At 45.3% G+C, this 15,024-nt stretch overlaps 1 protein-coding gene across 4 annotated transcripts in view; it reads right to left on the bottom strand.

Moving 5' to 3' along the window:
• The window catches only part of LOC110503393 (roundabout homolog 1), a 528,269-nt gene that overhangs the window by 444,838 nt on the left and 68,407 nt on the right, over positions 1–15,024 (bottom strand). The gene's annotated exons all lie outside the window — the stretch shown is intronic.

Raw genomic sequence — 15,024 nt, 5'->3', positions numbered from 1 at the left:
ATCAATTATTAAAAAATAGAATGAATATGTTACCACAACAAAACTGCCAAAAGAGGGCCGCCCACCAAAACTCACGGAGCAGACAAGGAGGGCATTAATCAGAGAGGCAACAAAGAGACCAAAGATAACCCTGAACAAGCTGCAAACCTTCACAGCGGAGATTGGAGTATCTGTCCATAGGACCACTTTAAGCCGTACATGAATGTCTGGCGCAAACCAAATACCCCTCATCACCCCGAGAACATCATCCCCACAGTGAAGCATGGTGGTGGCAGCATCATGTTGTGGGGATGTTTTTCATCGGCAGGGACTGGGAAACTGGTCAGAATTGAAGGAATGAAGGATGGAGCTAAATACAGGAAAATTCTTGCGGGAAACCTATTTCAGTCTTCCAGAGATTTGAGACTGGGACGGAGGTTCACCTTCCAACAGGACTGACCCTAAGCACACTGCTAAAGCAACACTCAAGGGGTTTAAGGGAAAACATTTCCATGTATTGGAATGGCCTGGTCAAAGCCCAGATCTCAATCCAATTGAGAATCTGTGGTACGAGATAAAGATTGCTGTACACCAGCGGAACCCATCCAACTTGAAGGAGCTGGAGCAGTTTTGCTTGAAGAATGGGCAAAAACCCCAGTGGCTAGATGTGCCAAGCTTATAGAAACATACCCCAAAAGACTTGCAGCTGTAATTGTTGCAAAAGGTGGCTCTACAAAGTATTGACTTTATGGGGGGGGGTGAATAGTTATACACGCTCAAGTTTTCACTTTTTTGTCTTATTTCTTGTTTATTTCACAATAAAATATATTTTGCATTTTCAAAATCTATTTTAATTCCAGATTGTAAGGCAACAAAATAGGAAAAATGCTAAGGGGGGTGAATACTTTTGCAAGCCACTGTATATATACAAACGTATGTTGACACCCCTTCAAATGAATGGATTCGGCTATTTCAGCCATACCCATTTCTGACAGGTGTATAAAATTGAGCACACAGACATGCAATCTGAATATACAAACATTGGCAGTAGAATGACCTAATGAAGTCATGGGATGCCGCCGTCATGGGATGCCATCTTTCCAACAAGTCAGTTTGTGGTCAAGTCAGGAAGTGGAAACGTCTAGGAGCAAAAACGACTCAGCCACGAAGTGGTATGCCACACAAGCTCACAGAACGGGACCGCATAGTGCTGAAGTGCCTAGCGCGTAAAAACTTTGTCTCCAGTTGCAACACTCACTACAGAGTTCCAGACTGACTCTGGAAGCAATGTCAGCACAAGAACTGTTCGTCGGTAGCTTCATGAAATGGGTTTTCATGGCCGATCAGCCACACACAAGCCTAAGATCACCATGTACAATGCAAAGCGTTGCTTCACCATCTGGCAATCTGGGTTCAGCGGATACCAGGAGATTGCTACCTGCCTGAATGCATAGTGCCAACTGTAAAGTTTAGTGGAGGAGGAATAATGGTCTGGGCTGTTTTTCATGGTTTCGGTCTAGGCCCCTTAGTTCCAGTGAGAGGAAGTCTTAACACGACAGCATACAATGACATTCTAGATGATTCTGTGCTTCTAACTAGCTTCTGTTTCAGCATGTCAATGTCCATGTGCACAAAGCGAGGTTCATACAGAAATGGTTTGTGAAGATCCGTGTGGATGAACTTGACTGGCCTGCACAGAGCCCTGACCTCAACCCAATCGAACACCTTTGGGATGAATTAGAATGCTGACTGCGAGTCAGGCCTAATCACCCAACAGTGCCTGCCCTCAGTAATGCTCTTGTGGCTGAATGGAAGCAAGACCCCGCTGTAGTGTTAAAACATCTATTGGAAAGTCTTCTTAGAAGAGTTATAGCTGTTATAGCAGCAAAGGGGGGACCAACTTCATATTAATGTACATGATTTGGAAAGAGATATTCGACGAGCAGGTGTTAACATACTTTTGGTCATGTAGTTTTTTTTTTGTAGACCAAAATATCACACCATGTGAAGTAACAACCTCCTGATTTATTTATATGTTTTCATAAATTGCAACTAACTGGATTTATGTTAACTTCGTCAGACACCTTAAACCGTGGTAAAAATATTTTTCACAAATATTGACCAAATTATTAGCTTAGGGGGGGTTAGCCATCTGTGGTGGAGTAAACAAGCTACTGACGGAATTCACAACAAATAATCAAAACAGACACATATTTTTTTAATTAAAAAGTTCATTTGAAATTCCCTTATAAAAAGCAGAACCATTATATCAGATCTTTCAGAACTCTGACGGAACCAGAATACCTACCCTATCTCATTCTATTAGGGAGATGGAGATTGTGTTTGTTGATGTGACCCTGGCAATTTCAATATTGTTTATTAATGCTATCAAAAGTAGAGAACTTTCCAGACCATGAGTGTTCTTGTTTTGCTACCTGTAATGAGGACATGAATAAGGGGTCCTGCCGGTCTAGCTGACCCTGCTCAGTCCTCATTCATTTAGGATTTTAGACAAATCTGACAGAGTTGACCAAATCCCCAGACACATTTCTTAGGAATCACAGTTTTGAGATAAGTATTCAAGTCAGAGAAGGCTATTGCAAAAAACTAAACTACTATCCTTTTTCAGATAATATAAATGTTTTTAGAATTTTAAACACATTTTTGGAGACTTTGAATTGCGGAATCTTTGCTCCAGACAATAGCATTTCTGGGCATAGAGCCGACATGTAAATAAATAATATTGAAAATATTTGGAAAATCTTTCCCCTTATAAAATTCCCCTAAATGTAATTATTAAGCTCAAATAATGCAACATTTTTTTTTAAACTATCCTGGTCCTGCAGTTTCCCTGCTGGACTAGGATTGTCATAACTTTCAAGAATCCCCCCCTCCACACACAGTCCCATAGCGCATTGTCAGCTTCCTTTGTATTGATCTTGGTGCATCTTGGGGGAATTTAGTCTGAACAGTGATCAGGGAGGAGTAAAACCAATTTAATATAGAAACAATATGTATAAATAAGTCATGCTGTTCTGCCTGAGAGAGTTCTGGAATGGCACAATGGCATAGTCACCTTGACATGATCAGGACCTCTGTCTCATTCCACAGTCATAGCTGTCCCATGCTGCCCCGTGCTGTCCCGTGCTGCCCCGTGCTGACCATGCTGTCCCGTGCTGTCCCGTGCTGACCGTGCTATCCCATGCTGCCCCGTAATGCCCCATGCAGCCCAATGCTGTCCCATGCTGCCCCGTGCAGCCTCATGCAGTCCCGTGCTGTCCCATGCTGCCCCGTGCAGCCTCATGCAGTCCCGTGCTGTCCCATGCTGCCCCGTGCAGCCCCAAGCAGTCCCATGCTGCCCCATGCAGTCACATGCTGTCCCATGCTGCCCCATGCAATCCCATGCTGCCCCATGCAATCCCATGCTGCCCAATGCAGCCTAGGTTGCACACTAATACTATATTGATGTGCTTTTTAACCTTTTGTGACTAGAGGGCAGTATTTTCATTTTTGGAAAAAAAACGTTCCCTTAGTAAACAGGATATTTTGTCAGGACAAGATGTTAGAATGTGCATATAATTGACAGCTGAAGAATACCCGTAGGTGGCTACATTGCGCAAGTGGTCACCTGATGCTCCCAGAAAGATTCTTGCGTAAAATACAGAGGTAGCCATTACTCCAATCGGTCCTACTGAAAAACGAATTGTCCCGATGGATATATTATCGAATAGATATTTGAAAAACACCTTGTGGATTGATTATAAACAACGTTTGCCATGTTTCTGTCGATATTATGGAGCCAATTTGGAATATTTTTAGACGTTTTCGTGACTGCAATTTCCGGGCGATTTCTCAGCCAAACGTGAAGAACAAACGAAGCTACAAAAATAATATTTTTGGAAAAAAGGAACATTTGCTATCTAACTGGGAGTCTCGTGAGTGAAAACATCCGAAGCTCATCAAAGGTAAACGATTTAATTTGATTGCTTTTATGATTTCCGTGACCAAGTTACCTGCTGAGAGCTGGACAAAATGCTATGCTAGGCTATCGATAAACTTACACAAATGCTTGTCTAGCTTTGGCTGTAAAGCATATTTTGAAAATCTGAGATGACAGGTTGATTAACGAAAGGCTAAGCTGTGTGTCAATATATTTAACTTGTGATTTTCATGAATAGGAATATTTTCTAGTAATATGTATGTCCATTGCATTATGCTAATTAGTGTCAGATGATGACAACGGTCCAGTTCAGGGGATAGGGTGTCACTAGAGGTTAAACAAATGAAATGCCTATTCCTCTATCTAGGGAGGCTTTTTTTTCAAAATCTCGGGACAATTCCTCTTAGTCCTTTTACATTGAGTGTACAAAACATTAGGAACACCTTCCTAATATTGAGTTGCACCCACTTGTGCCCTCAGAACATCCTCAATTCGTCAGGACATGGACCCTACTAGGAGTCGAAAACATTCCAGAGGGATGCTGGTCCATGTTGACTCCAATGCTTCCCACAGTTGTGTCAAGTTGGCTGGATGTCCTTTGGGCCAGTCTTGATACACACGGGAAACTGTTGAGCATAAACAACCCACAAGAGTTACAGTTCTTGACACAAACCAGTGCGCTTGGCACCTACTACCATAACCTGTTCAAACACACTTCATTATTTTGCTTTAGTCTTGCCCATTGACCTTCTGAATGGCACACACACACAATCCACGTCTCAATTGTCTCAAGGATTAAAAATCCTTATCCTGTCTCCTTCCCTTCATCTACACTGATTGAAGTGGTGACATCAATAAGGGATCATAGCTTTTACATGGATTCACCTGGCCAGTCTATTTCATGGAAAGAGCAGGTGTTCCTAGTGTACAGTGTATTGCCACTATGAATTATAAGACAAGTGTTCAATCTGTCATTAAAGGGCTCATTGTAATTGCAAAGCCGAACACATTTGGCTCAGGTAACAAGTGTGTATGTCCTGGTAGTTGAGACTGTGCCTTAAAATCTGTGCCCTTTTCACCAGATACAGTAGTCTAGATTCCCTGAGTAGGAAACCACTTGAATCAAGCCGAGGATTTTCCATCAGAGGTATCAAGAGAACCTAATAGTAGTGGAGACACGTGATGGGACTGGTGGTGCGGGACTCTAACCCGGAAGCTTACAAGAAATTCTGCTATGCACTGTGACGAACCATCAAACAGGCAAAGCTTCAATACAGGGCTAAGATTGAAACATAATAAACTGGCTCCGACGCTCATCTTCTGTGGCAGGGCTTGCAAACTATTACATAGTACAAAGGGTAGCAGAGCCGCGAGCTGCCCAGTGACACGAGCCTACCAGATGAGCTAAATCACTTCTATGCTCGCTACGAGGCAAGCAACACTGAGGCATGTATGAGAGCATCAGCTGTTCCGGATGACTGTGTGATCACGCTCTCCGTAGCCAATGTAAGACCTTTAAACAGGTCAACATTCACAAGGCTGCGGTGCCAGACGGATTACCAGGACTTGTGCTCCGGGAATGTGCTGACCAACTGGCAGGTGTCTTCACTAACATTTTCAACATGTCCCTGATAGAGTCTGTAATACCAACATCTTTCAAGCAGACCACCATAGTCTCTGTGCCCAAGAACACTAAGGCAACCTGCCTAAATGACTACAGACCCGTAGCACTCACGTCCGTAGCCATGAAGTGCTTTGAAAGGTTGATAATGGCTCACATCAACATTATCCCAGAAAACCTAGACCCACTCCAATTTGCATACCGCCCAAACAGATCCACAGATGATGCAATCTCTATTGCACTTCACACTGCCCTTTCCCACCTGGACAAAAGGAACACTTATGTGAGAATACTATTCATTGATTACAGCTCAGCATTCAACACCATAGTACCCTCAAAGCTCATCACTAAGCTAAGGATCCTGGGACTAAACACCTCCCTCTGCAACTGGATCCTGGACTTCATGACGGGCCACCCCCAGGTGGTAAGGGTAGGTAGCAAAACATCTGACACGCTGATCCTCAACACTGGAGCTCCCCAGGGGTGCGTGCTAAGTCCCCTCCTGTACTCCCTGTTCACCCATGACTGCATGGCCAGGCACGACACCAACACCGTCATTAAGTTTGCAGACGACACAACAGTGTCAAGAAACAAGAAAGGGACATAGGCCTGATCACCAAAAATGACGAGACAGAGAGGTCAGAGACCGGGCCAGGTGGTGCCAGAATATCAACCTATCCCTCAACATAACCAAGGCTGGGGAGATGTTTGTGGACTACAGGAAAAGGAGGACTGAGCACACCCCCATTCTCATCGACGCCCCCATTCTCATGTAGTGGAGCAGGTTGAGAGCTTCAGGTTCTTCGGTGTCCACATCAACAACAAACTAGAATTGTCCAAACACACCAAGACAGTCATGAAGAGGACACGTCAAAGCCTCCTCAGGAAACAAAACAAATTTGGCATGGGTCCTGAGATCCTCAAAAGGTTCTACAGCTGCAACATCGAGAGCATCCTGACTGGTACGGCTATTGCTCGGCCTCTGACCGCAAGGCACTTCAGAGGGTAGTGTGTACGGCCCAGTACATCACTGGGGCTAAGCTGCCTGCCATCCAGGACCTCTACACCAGTCGGTGTCAGAGGAAGGCCCTAAAAATTGTCAAAGACCCTAGCCACCCCAGTCATAGACTGTTCTCTCTACTACCGCATGGCAAGCGGTACCGGAGGGCCAAGTCTAGAACAAAAAGGCCTCTCAACAGTTTTTACCCCCAAGCCATAAGACTCCTGAACAGGTAACCAAATGGTTACCCGGACTATTTACATCGTGTGCCACCCCCCAACCCCTCTTTTACGCTGCTGCTACTCTCTTTTAATCTTATATGCTTTGTCACTTTAACTATACATTCATGTACATACTACCTAAATTGGCCCGACCAACCAGTGCTCCCGCACATTGGCTAACCGGGCTATCTGCATTGTGTCCCACCACCCGCCAACCCCTCTTTTTACGCTTCTGCTACTCTCTGTTCATCATATATGCATAGTCACTTTAACGATACCTACATGTACATACTATCTCAATAAGCCTGACTAACAGGTATCTGTATATAGCCTTGCTACTCTTTTTTCAAATGTCTTTTTACTGTTGTTTTATTTCTTTACTTACCTATGCACACACACACACACATACCTTTTTCCCCCGCACCATTGGTTAGAGCCTGTAAGTAAGCATTTCACTGTAAGGTCTACTACACCTATTGTATTTGGCACAAGTGACAAATAAACTTTGATTTGATTTGACTCAGCACTGTCCTCAACCAGAGAGCTCTGATCAAGTGATTAGATGAGTTGTGTAGTAGGGCTGCTGGTCTGCTGAGAGGGAGAGGCCATGCTTCTACCGCACTCTCACCGTACAGAGCAGGGGCGGGCTGGGGAGGGCTGGGGCTGGCTAGGGCGGAGAGCGATGGTTGGAGATGGAGGAGGGCCATAGATTCCCGGAATGACACATCACTGACAGGAAGATTAATGATCTGACACCCAAAGGTCTGAAGCAGCGCTGGCTTTGATAAGATACCCAGGATCGTCTCTGTCACCTGGCCACAATCCATAAAGATCCAAGCTGCATCGCACCACAGCATGGACCAGCACATTCCACTGGCCAATCAATGAGCGGCTTCACAGACCTATCTACTGTCCCCACCCTCCCCTCCTCCTCCAGCTAATCTGATTGCTACTATAGCAGCAACAGAAGGAAAAAAGACCTGTCAGCGATTGTGAAGTGCATTTATCTACAGTATGGTAATATGAAGGAGTTGGTACAGATGAGGGGAGGGAATAGAGTGTGTGTGTATGTGTGTAGTGCAGAGCCAAATAGACAGATTGAAGGCCCCTTCAGTACTCTCGTTCACATGGAAATGAGAATTAATGAAGTCAACGCTGTCACTGTCACTGTCACCCACACAACTCTCTGCATCGTCATTCTGATGAAGGACACCAGGAGAGAGACAGGAGTACTGTCACTACTGCCACTGATAGAGAGATTCCTCCTGATTGCAGAAGCCACCTCTGAAGTGTTCTAATGCTTTGTCCACAATGTCCTTTCCACAACGCAACATATTACATCAAATGATGATCTGAGAGCAGGGAATGTATCAACGTGCAGAGGTAGTTACTGTATGTACATAAAGGCAGCGTGAAGTGACTAGACATTAGGATAGATAATTATAAGAGTGGGAAAAAACTAGCAACAGCATATGATGAGTGTGTGTGTGTGTGTGTGTGTGTGTGTGTGTGTGTGTGTGTGTGTGTGTGTGTGTGTGTGTGTGTGTGTGTGTGTGTGTGTGTGTTATGTATGGGTTTGTGTATCTAGTGTTTGAATGTGTGGGGGATTGTGTGTGAGTGACAGTGTAGTGTGTTTGGGATATTAAGGTCTACTTAATGTACTCAAGCCTAACATCAGACTCAAACACACCATAGTCCACACACCTCTGTCCTAGTACAGGTGTAGTTAATGTAGCCAAGCCTAACATCAGACTCAACCACACCATAGTCCCCACACCTCTGTCCTAGGACAGGTGTAGTTAATGTAGCCAAGCCTAACATCAGACTCAACCACACCATAGTCCCCACACCTCTGTCCTAGGACAGGTGTGGTTAATGTAGCCAAGCCTAACATCAGACTCAACCACACCATAGTCCCCACACCTCTGTCCTAGGACAGGTGTTATTAATAGTCAAACTTCCGGTAGAACTGGTACGAGGGACACAGGTGTAGAGAACCACAGCCTGGTGATCTGACAGACAGGAGCAATAAGACACTGCTCTGTTTGAACAGCGGCAAGATGGAAGTCCCTCCGCTCACCCTCTCTAGCACTGTCAGACGACATGACAATATGAGAGAGGGAGGGAAAGAGGGAGGTGGAGGAGGAGGGAAGAGGGAAGAGAAGGGGATGTGAAGAAGGAGGGAAGAGGAAGTGGAAGAGGAGGGAAGGGGAGGTGGAGGAGGAGGGAAGAGAAAGGGAGGTGAAGGAGTGGGGAAGAGGAAGTGGAGGAGGAGGGAAGGGGATGTGGAGGAGGAGGGAAGAGAAGCTGGAGGAGGAGGGATCTTCTTTATGATCTGACACCTGACACGCCGTATGCCACCTGACACACCGTATGTCACCTGACACACAGCTGAGACACTGCTACAACCACCACCATCATCATCATCATCATTCTGTCAATAGAAACAGATGTGCCTGCTGTCATGTGCGTGTGCGTGTGCGTGTGTGTGTGTCTGTCTGTGTGCGTGTCTGTCTGCATGCGTGTCTGTGTGCGTGTCTGTCTGTCTGTCTGTCTGTCTGTCTGTGTGAGTGTGTGCTATCTAACCACCATCCCAGGCCCTGTCACAGGTCTCTTCACAACATTCAGGTGGTCACATGACAGGGGCCTCTATCCTACCAAGCATCCTTGAGGTCTGAGATGGGCATCCAGCCAGTGGTTGATCACCATGCATTCTGTTCTCCCTGGTCATCACTCCCCCCCATCCCCATCCACCCCGTCATTGGTGCTCTGCCACGGTGCTCTGCCGTATTAAATCAAATGTCACCCTGTGAAGTTCATAGAAAACGATAACCTTAGGAAATCTAGCCAATAGAAAGAGATAACCTTGGAAATCTAGCCAATAGAAAGAGATAACCGTGGAAATCTAGCCAATAGAAAGCGATAACCTTGGAAATCTAGCCAATAGAAAGACATAACCTTGGAAATCTAGCCAATAGAAAGAGATAACCGTGGAAATCTAGCCAATAGAAAGACATAACCTTGGAAATTTAGACAACAGAAAGAGATAACCGTGGAAATCTAGCCAATAGAAAGAGATAACCTTGGAAATCTAGCCAATAGAAAGACATAACCTTGGAAATCTAGCCAATAGAAAGAGATAACCGTGGAAATCTAGCCAATAGCTTTTGTTCCCAATTAATTTCACTTTTTATTTTGTGTGTCTTGTCAATTTCCTGGGTGGCATTTGGCACAGCTTGTCAGCTAATCTCTCAGTGATATCAGCCTTTACTATGACCATGAGCTGTTTCTAAGAGGTGATGATATTAAATCTGTTTAGTCATATTTCTACTGTGACTATTATAGTGGCCTTTATGTGTGTGTGTGTGTGTGTGTGTGTGTGTGTGTGTGTGTGTGTGTGTGTGTGTGTGTCTGTGCGCGTACGTGTGTGTGAATGTGTGTGTGTGCGTGTCGAAATGAAGATCATTGATCAGGTGAGGTTGTTTTGAAGCAAAGGAAGCACCTCTTCCCTTAATTAAAGCTGCCTGTGTCTGGCTGTATTAACTGGCAGGGAAATGGGGCTGTATGTCAAGTCTATTATCTGGATACACACATCAATACAGGGACTTTGTTCAAGTACATCCCTTATATCACGACAAACAGGTTTTTCTCAGAGGAGATACTAAGAGCAGTATACGTGTCAGGTTGGAGTTCAGGAAAAGGGATGTTGCTTACCGTTTACTATGTTAGAATGGCCATAGTGAACTGATACACTGCACAGATGTGGGACACGTTCTAAAGACAATGGGGTCTAAAGGAAACAGTCCCACAGTGAGTTCTAGGATGGGAAAAGCGTTGTGTGTTCCCCAAAGCTCTGCCATGATTCAGATCAGGTATGATGTACAACGTATGAGAATCTGTTTCCTTTTCTAATCTTTCTGCTTCCTATTTCCGTGAAGCAGAAACAGTCCTCGAGTCTAGACAGTAATCCTATCTCCCGATGTGGTTCTTCTTATCCTCATTCATTAGGTATGACCCTGCCTGCAGCATGAGGGTTACACAGAGCAGGAGAGCCTGCACAGATTATCAGGAAGCAGGTGGGACAACATCACTGGTGGGAGATAACAACAGCTCATAAATACATAGCAGCTTTTCATTTCCTAAAAACACATTGGATAGTATCACAGGACGGGTAGAAGACTGGACTTCTATCTGTCTCTGGAGAATCACAGCTGTGACTGGAACACAGAATGTTACCTTGAGTCCAAAGTTAGGAGGATGTTTAATACACTTGGAGCAACTTTCCAGAGGAAATTGACATCTGTGAATAGTTAAATGTATAATTTTACATTAAATAAAGGATGTTATTTCTCCAGACTATCTTCTCCTGCCAAACACTGTGATATGTAATGATCTGATCAGGACAAGGACGTCATAAAATACTCCATAATATCTGCTCTACTAAAATGGTGTTACCATCTGGAACGATTCATTACAGTGATAAAATAGGAAGCACTTCACTATACTAGACATTAAACTCCATTTAGGAGCAATTTACAAAATGTGCTTGTTTGATTACACAGTAATGAATGAAAAAGCAACATATTACTGATACGTGAATGATAAATATACCAAGGAATGGAGATAGATGACAGACGGGAGATAGCAGTGCTATATTATCTCTCTTGCGCCTGGTCTAACCAGAGCCTCCAGCCCCTCCACTCCATACACACACCAGCCCCCTCTGCTACTCATTATTAAACACACACACACACACAATGCACATCAATATTTCATACAGAAAACACACACACACACTAAACCCTGACCCAGGGCTGATTCCCCTCTGCAATACACCCAGCAGACTCTTCAGTGCCTGAGTGTGAGAGGGAAGCAACAGTGTGTGTGGGATCTGAACATACAGAACATACATTGATTTACATTTCACTTCTAGTGCTGCAAGGTATGGATGCAAATAGACCTACTGAAAATATGTTTCAGTACCATAGACTTATGAAAATGTCCAGAGTTTAATAGCATTCAACACCCCAGTCTCTGTATATGGGAGAGGACGTTCCAGAGGTCATTTAGGAGGATAAATGGTAATAAAACAGAGTAGACCCACTTGGCTGGCTGTGCTGAGTTTGACCTGCCAGATGAGGAAGAAGGTGTTGGGGAGCCCTGACCCCCCCTCCTCATTGATTGTCCCTGTGTCTGCTCCCCAGTCTCTTGGCAGTGGGATGTAAAGCGTCAGAGAACAAAAGGAGGTTTGGGTATCAATTCAGTGCTCACCTCTCCTCTCTGCCTCCTTTCACATGCAAAGTGCTGAGCGGTGTCTGGGCCAGAAAGGGACGCTGACAATTACAGCCTGACACAGGCCCATCACTGGAGATGCACCCTCAGTCCTGATTGACAAATGAAAGGACTGAAATAACCTTCATTTAAAAATGGGACAGTGGCAGAATAGGGAGATCATCTCCAATATCTAGTCTCAAATGGGGGAAGTGAAAAAAGACGAGAGTGCATCTGAGCTCACAATACAGTAGTTTAAATGCTCATCTAGGCCACACACAGCACCAAAGATATTTGGCATCACAAATCACTTTAACGCTCTGACTATATAATGAACTGTTACAGCTGGGTTCTACACCAGGGTACTGCAGACTGGGTTCTACACCAGGGTACTGCAGGCTGGGTTCTACACCAGGGTACTGCAGACTGGGTTCTACACCAGGGTACTGCAGGCTGGGTTCTACAAAAGGGTACTGCAGACTGGGTTCTACACCAGGGTTGTAAGGGATTTATAGTCCTCTTCTTCCGAAGAGGAGAGGCGAAAAGGATCGGAGGACCAATATGCGGCGTGGTAAGTGTCCATGGTTCTTTTAATAAGAAATAGTACACATGAACAACTGAATATAAAAACAATAAACGTGGAATGAACAAAACCCAAAACAGTATCGTGTGGTGAAAAACACAGACACGGAAACAAACACCCACAAACAAACAGTGAAACCCAGGCTACCTAAGTGTGATTCTCAATCAGAGACAACTAGTGACACCTGCCTCTGATTGAGAACCATACTAAGCCGAAACATAGAATTCCCCAAATCATAGAAAAACAAACATAGACTGCCCACCCCAACTCACGCCCTGACCATACTAAATAATGACAAAACAAAGGAAATAAAGGTCAGAACGTGACAAGGGTACTGCAGACTGGGTTCTACACCAGGGTACTGCAGGCTGGGTTCTACACCAGGGTACTGCAGACTGGGTTCTACACCAGGGTACTGCAGGCCGGGTTCTACACCGGGGTACTGCAGACTGGGTTCTACACCAGGGTACTGCAGGCTGGGTTCTACACCGGGGTACTGCAGACTGGGTTCTACACCAGAGTACTGCGGGCTGGGTTCTACACCAGGGTACTGCAGACTGGGTGGCTGGAGTGGGAATTGATGTCACTGTAAATATGGGAGATATGGGAATAGCACCAAGACTTGAACCTCCAACCAATGAAGAAATGATTGATACAGACCTCCGTTGAGATTTGTCTTGATTAGAGAAGTTTCAGCAATAAACAAATCACACCCTCGATCCGTTGCTAAACTGAATGTCAGGTATTCCAAAATGATGATTCATTCAGTAATATCCTGGCAGCTGTTGATGAAATGCCCGGGATGAGATTAGAACTTCTCTCACTTCTATCCCTTAACAGAAACTCAAGCAGGGTGCTACAATTACAGCAAGATGCATTTCTATCACACAAAGTAGTAGTGTGTTGTGACAGGCACACACACACACACACACACACACACACAGACACAGACACAGACACAGACACAGACACAGACACACACACACACAGACACACACAGACACACACACACAGACACACACACAGACACACACACACACACACACAGACACAGACACAGACACAGACACAGACACAGACACACACAGACACACACACACAGACACACACACACACACACACACACATACACACACACACACAGACACACACACACAGACAGACCCACACACAGACACACACACACACACACACACACACACACACACACACACACACACACACACAGACACACACACACACACACAGACAGACAGACCCCCACACACACACACACACTATAATATGATTAGGCTACCTCAAAAAGCGTTGCTTGAAGTATTTACTTTTTACAAAGTGAAAATCAAAAAACGTGTCCTAAACACCTGAGGTGTGATTTCTTAGAGAGGCAGACAGAGAGGTGTTCATTGTATTCCCCGGCACGTACACACATAGATTTCCAATCATGAGCACCATTCAGTCTGTCTGCCAGTCCTCAATGTTCCTCATTTACCACAGCTCTGTGCAGCTTGTGAAGATAGGAGGCCTGTTGTGTGGACCTGGGCACCCCTTCTATCAGTAGTGACACGGCTCTCCTTGCCGACACACAGACAGGACATGTCTTTAGCTGTAGGTGCACCTGCTTGAACCATTAGCTTGCAGAGCCTGGACATGTTCCTAACTACCAGCACATCTTACTGACAGTAAACATACCGAAGTTCAGACTCATTAGGTGTACGTTGCTGTCAGTAAGGAGGCTGCTGAGAGAAGGACGGGTCATAAGAGTGGCTGAAACGGAGCAAATGGAATGGTGTCAAACACCTGGAAACCATGGAAACCACATGTTTGATGTATTTGATACCATTCCACTGACTCTGCTCCAATCAATTACCACGAGCCCATTCTCCCCAATTAAGGTGCCACCAGCCTCCTGTGGTTGGTGTGCTAGACAACAGAGGTAAAAAAATAACTAGTTTTCCTGCCTGGGTATAGACAGGGCTGCACGGGAGACAGAGGTGCAGCACTGGGAGACAGAGATGCAGCACTGGGAGACTGACAGCTGTTTAATGGAGACAGGGCTGCACGGGAGACAGAGGTGCAGCACTGGGAGACAGAGACGCAGCACTGGGAGACTGACAGCTGTTTAATGGAGACAGGGCTGCACGGGAGACAGAGGTGCAGCACTGGGAGACTGACAGCTGTTTAATGGAGACAGGGCTGCACGGGAGACAGAGGTGCAGCACTGGGAGACTGACAGCTGTTTAATGGAGACAGGGCTGCACGGGAGACAGAGGTGCAGCACTGGGAGACTGACAGCTGTTTAATGGAGACAGGGCTGCACGGGAGACAGAGGTGCAGCACTGGGAGACTGACAGCTGTTTAATGGAGACAGGGCTGCACGGGATACAGAGGTGCAGCACTGGGAGACTG

The sequence above is a fragment of the Oncorhynchus mykiss genome, chromosome 24, assembly GCF_013265735.2.
Source record: "Oncorhynchus mykiss isolate Arlee chromosome 24, USDA_OmykA_1.1, whole genome shotgun sequence".
Taxonomy (NCBI): domain Eukaryota; kingdom Metazoa; phylum Chordata; class Actinopteri; order Salmoniformes; family Salmonidae; genus Oncorhynchus; species Oncorhynchus mykiss.
Note: the sequence above shows the minus strand (reverse complement) of the source record. Positions and strands in the feature narration are given on the sequence as shown.